The sequence below is a fragment of the Triplophysa rosa genome, linkage group LG25 (genome assembly GCF_024868665.1).
Source record: "Triplophysa rosa linkage group LG25, Trosa_1v2, whole genome shotgun sequence".
Classification (NCBI taxonomy): domain Eukaryota; kingdom Metazoa; phylum Chordata; class Actinopteri; order Cypriniformes; family Nemacheilidae; genus Triplophysa; species Triplophysa rosa.
The window spans coordinates 5,501,490-5,507,266 of NC_079914.1; the positions used below are offsets into that span (position 1 = coordinate 5,501,490).

The 5,777-nt window shown below is 33.3% G+C and overlaps 1 long non-coding RNA gene across 1 annotated transcript; it reads right to left on the minus strand.

Annotated features, from left to right (window-relative positions):
• Nucleotides 1-684: 684 nt before the first annotated feature.
• On the minus strand, nt 685-1,374 carry LOC130548373 (uncharacterized). The gene is made up of 3 exons (XR_008962020.1): nt 1,277-1,374; nt 988-1,115; nt 685-885 (listed from the first exon to the last, which is right to left on the minus strand). It is a non-coding gene; the product is annotated as an uncharacterized LOC130548373 (long non-coding RNA).
• Nucleotides 1,375-5,777: the final 4,403 nt, after the last annotated feature.

Sequence of the window (5,777 nt, forward strand, 5' to 3'; positions counted from 1 at the left end):
CATGTTATGTCAGAACCAACAATAACATGCCTCTCTCTACACAAAACATGAGGCTCTGCCATGAACCTGCCACTAGACCAAGAAAGACATGACATGATGAGGCAGAGCCATGACAGTTTAAGTCTGTGACTGAAATCGAAGTGATCTTGTGCGCTTTGGGAAAAGAATACTAATTATAAATGATAATAATAAATTATATTGTTGTTTCCGACTTTAAGAACTCTTCCCTGAAAAGTACAAAGTATTTAAGGTTATTCCATGTTGCAAAAGTGTGATATTAAATGTGCATAACTTCTGAATTATACAGCAAAAGTATAAACCCTAGTAACCTTACTACAATGCTACTCTGTTTCCATTTGTGGTTAAGAAAGCCATGAGCTGATACATTAAAGTTAATTGTTCTGAGAAAAACACTGCACTTGGTTCAAGGTTAAACCGCCGCTCTAGTCAAAGGTGAGACTAGTCATGCGCTGCAGAGTGACCAAACCATTGGAAACGTTTTGTTGACTTTATATTCTTTTTATTCAAGTATTTGCTGAAAATGAAAATATGTCACACATAAACTGACACGACCGTGTGATGTTAAAATAAAAATGCAAAGATATACTATTGGATGTATTTCTTTGGCAACACTTTTGTTATAATTTCATTATTTACAGATAAGCTACATCATGCATCGGTTTCAAAAAAATTGTATGCAATTTATCTAGTGGTTGTTTAGAAAAACCAAGAAGTTAGGTTATTAATTCATAAACCAGTGAATGATCCTGTGTTGTACAACATAAATACAGATTTACTTTGGCAGCTTTTTAGCAACATACAGTAGGTGCTGTTGATCTGGCTGGTCTTAATATTTTAAACAGCTTGGAAAACCACTGTCACATACTGAAAGATGAAAATTAAATCAGTATTAACAAATAAATTACAGTAATCCAGTTCTTGGTTGTTTTCAATAATTAATATCATTCATGATATTAATAGTTTTACCTGTAATTGATTTGGTTCTTGAGGCTCTTTTAAATGTTGCTTCTGCTGCAGTTCAGTGTTATAAAGTTGTGAACTGTTTCCAGATCTGTTCCAACATCCATTTACAACAGTAACAACATTTAAGAGTCCTAATGACAGTGAATTTGGAGTCAATATTTGTGGTAATTCATATATATTTTTACTTTTTCTAATGCGTCATTACACATTTACGGCCTCACCTTTCTGTAGAGCCACATTGTGAGCAGCATTATCTTAAAATCAAACTTACTGTATCGCTGGAAGATCTCACCTGTAATGATCAGAACAGCATTCAGCAGACCTGATATGAGAGTGAAAGTCTTCCATTGTGTTGAGTTTTGTTCTGTTACATTTGTGTGATTCTTGCACTCACTTGTATTGAACTCAGTTAGTTGAGTTGGTTCTGAAAATAAACATGCGTTGCATTCTGTTACAGTATTGACTGTCAGTCTAAACACAATAACTCGGTGTAAACTGATTTTTGTAATACTGAGTTAAACATATTCCCTTTTGGATAGATCAACCAAAGAGAAGCTCAACTGATGTTAATAATCACAGTAACAGTAATGTTTTAGTCACCGATGGAGCAAAAGTACTTACCAATGATGTTCAGTCTTGTGCTGTGACTGAGTTTTGGAGGTGTATCTTTATTCATACAGTAATAAACTCCTAACTCATCTACAGTGACGTTATTTATGACCAGACGTTGTTTAGATTGTTCTGAATATTTGTTTTTTAATGTTTTATTGAAGTGAAAAGCAAATGTTGGGTTTGAGAATGAGTGCAGTATCACTGTGAGAATCTGATTGTTTCTGTAAAATCCAATAAACGTCCTCATCATCCAGATCACAGTTTATAGTCACATTGTGTCCCAAATCAGTCAGTTGATCTAAAGTCTCTGCAGCTTGACACCACATTAATACACCTTTAAGATAAAAAAGGAACGCACACATTCATAATGACACATGGATAAATAAAAATGCAGCATTTTAAGTGGCAGATATTATCAACTCCCTTTAAAAAACAGAAAACATTTTCTAATAAAAAGCATCATAACACACAATACACTTACAGAGCTGAAGCTGAATAATCCTCATGTTGTTGCTGTGATCTTAACATGTTAATATATTAAAAACTGCTTCACACACACTGCATAAAGTGAACTCCACTGCATAGCTCTATGAAAGGTCTCACTCATCCAACAGGAAGTCAAGTGTTTTTAATTTCAACACTAGAGCGAGACTTCCTTTCTTCAGCTAGACAAGTATCCTCGGACACATCCGGTTAAGTTATGTAATTTATATTTCATTAATAAAGTGAAGAATATGAAATGTTATTTTGCATTTGATTATTTAATAGTCACACACTTCAGAGAAGTAAAATAGTTCAGGGACGGATAATAGTGTCTGACTAGTGCAGTCAATCGATTAAATTTTTTTATCTGATTAATCACAGAAAATCACATCGCACGTAACATTAATGTTTTTAAATATACTTTAACATTCTAATAATTTCACATTTAATCTTCAAATTGTCACGCCCTGTTGCTGGCGCCTCGGTTCGCCGCTTGAGGGCGCCATGCTACTCTGTGTTCTGCCTGTGTTTTGTTAGGACTCAGTTCCCATCATGCTTTGTCTCGTTATCCTGTATTGATTTCACCTGTGTCTCATTGGTTGTCCCTTCATCTATGTTATATATAGCCCTTGAGTTCAGTTGTCTGTTCTCAATCGTTGTTGAATGTTCTCCCTTGTGTTTCCATTGATCTTGGATTTAAGATTGTTTCTTTGTGTAGATTATTAAACCTTTATACTGCACGTGGATCCTGTCCTTGGTTTCCTGCCCGCAATATTACACTGATAATAGTATTGCAACTGATGTCTCCATTAAATTGATTATTTTTTCTTTATTTTTTTAACATTAATTAAAGCCGTTCAACATTGAAGTACAGTATAATTGAGAGCTATCATGTCTAACAGGTAGGAAATATACAGAAATTGAATTAAGTTCTCAAACACTTTACAGTCTTAATGATAAATTCTAATTTAAATACAGAATTAAAGCTACAAAACGCATTGATTTTGCACCACGTCCCACAGCTAGAAGCTGTGTATCTATACTGAACTCGTCAAAGCATGTTTAAAATCACACTTTAATGGTTTAAAGGCCTTTACATGACTAAGAGTGTGATTATACGTATAATGTAATGTTAGACAAAGAATGGCAAATAACTTTTGTACAATGAAAGCCACAGGTTAGTATAAAACTTGTCTTTTGATTTCCAATGCGAGTCAAAAGGCCTCTAAATTAAAAGCCAAAACCATATTTAACTGCATTGTACCATAATAGTTACAGTTATTCCCGTAGTGTAGTCAATAATGCATTTGTTTTAGGCAACATTACAGTTTACATTGAGACAAAAACACAGCACTGCCATTGTACCAGTTAAAATAATATAAAACTATTAAATAGGATCAAAACCCACTTGACCAGCATCCATCCATCCCACAATTATTATCAGGCCTGCAAACTAGCTGACATCAATCAAAAATAAATAAATAAATGAAAAGCTTGTTTAACAACAGAGCGTCCAGCCTTAAAATCAACCTCATGTTAATTCATGTAATCTACTTCATATTCCTTAAAAGTTGATCAAATGAATGTTGACAAACAAACTAAATTAGCCATAATAATGCTATAATGCTGCACAACACGACACGTGTACATGACATTTCACTCTGAGTGAATTAAACATACAGTACCTGACGGTCATGGTCTCTCAAGATAATTAATATGTTTTTTTAAATAAATAAATAAAAACTAAATAAATAAAACACACAATTTTCTGCTCTAAAATACTGCTTTGTGATGTCCGTGTGACGTTAGCCGTAGTTACGTTGTACGCAGTTGCGTTGTACGTAAGGTTGGTTAGGTGATTACATTTTTTTATGTATAAAAGGTATTATGAATTGTGGAGTACAAAAAAATAGAAAAAAATCTTTGTCCCAAACATAATGTTTTGTATATTTAAATACAGTGTGGGTATTTTATATTATTACGTGACATTTGTGATTTCTAGAAAGTAAGCAATTTCACCAACAGAATACATTACATTATGTCCCATAAATAATGTCTCACCTAAAATATTATGTTAAATATGACAGGACACTTTTCCTTAGGAGGCCAATACAAACCAGCACAGAGTCGGCTACATAAGGAGTTTAAAATATCATCTTGTTGTGGAAAACATCATCTACAGAGGAGTTTTGGTTCCTTGCCACCGTTACTCACTGGGAGACTGCTGATTTAGTTTAATCCATAAATATAAACAACTTGCTTTTGACAACACACATGCATGTTTACATATTTTAACAAATATATTCTTTCCGCATGTTTTGGTATTATTGCAAATTGTTCTATACTGTAATTTTAGGCTCCCAGTCCTGATAACAATATTTAAAATAATAATATACCTAAATTAAATATACTTCGATTGAATAATTAATAGTTTCTCACAATCCACTGACATCAGTGTACTGTACATTGCATAGAGAAAAATTTGCAATAATACCATGTATCTTAATACCGTATATTCTCTTTAATTTTCCTGTAGTATTATTTTTATTAAAAAGTGTATTATTATTTTATTAGCATACCTTTTGAACGCATATAAGGTATGCTAGCCAACTTTGTTAGTTATACAACTAGCAGTTTGTCATCTCATTTTCTTTAGTTGTCACAAGTGCATTAGTCTAAAGGGAGAATGAACAGTGAGAAGGCTCATGTTATGTGTCAGGTTTGTGTTCAAGTAAATGTATTTGCTAACGTTTGCCACTGTTAGTACATGCAGGCATCTAGTATGTGCTCTCAGTTTATCTTTACTATACACGTTTTCTCTGTCTGGTAAGTGTAGATGTCAAGCCACTTAACTGGAGGAAATCCTGTCAGTTCGTCCATCCATTGAGTGAACGCATACAATTTGGCCATGTTCCTTGCATTAAAGTTAACTTTTTAAGAACAATCGCGGTCCTAGACAGTGAGTGATTTTTTTCTAGTCATTATCAAAAAGCAAGCAAACAAAACATGCTACCTAGTTAGTAATGCGGTCAGGGGATCTTTCTGCCCCCACCTAAGCTCCACCCACAAAAACGCGTCACAATGTTTACTTACAGAAAAGGTGTCTATAGTCACTAATATCTTAGCATAATTAATATTACCAAAAAATGTTATCTATATGGCAAAAGATAGAAATGTGTGACTATTATATTATGATTAACAGACTGGATTAACAGCAATGAAATGAAAAGGCTTTATGTATTTATTTCTTTGGTCTATGCCTGAGATTGACTATAGATTAAAGTCAAACTGTATAAAGTATAACGATCTTTGTTACATATAGTAAGTTAGTTACTGAATATGAATATCTAGCACTGAACATTCTCTGATGAATTATACATTTTCCATTAAAGGTTTAGAAGAAGACTTGTTGTGTGGATGTGATAAATATTTAAGTGGTCTGAGAAAAACACTGCATGCGGTTCAAGATTAAACCACAGGTCTAGTCAAAGGTAGGAGTCTATTAGTCATTGGTTGGAGAGTGACCATTGGAACACATTTTTGAACTTTAGTTGAATGTAACAACCCTACCTTTTATCTAACAAAATACATAAACTATATATTGACGGTATATTTTGTTTGGTTTGGCAACACTCATTTTTTAACACTTAAAGGCAAACCAGTTTAGTTTAACTCAAAATGTAATCTACCAACAATTT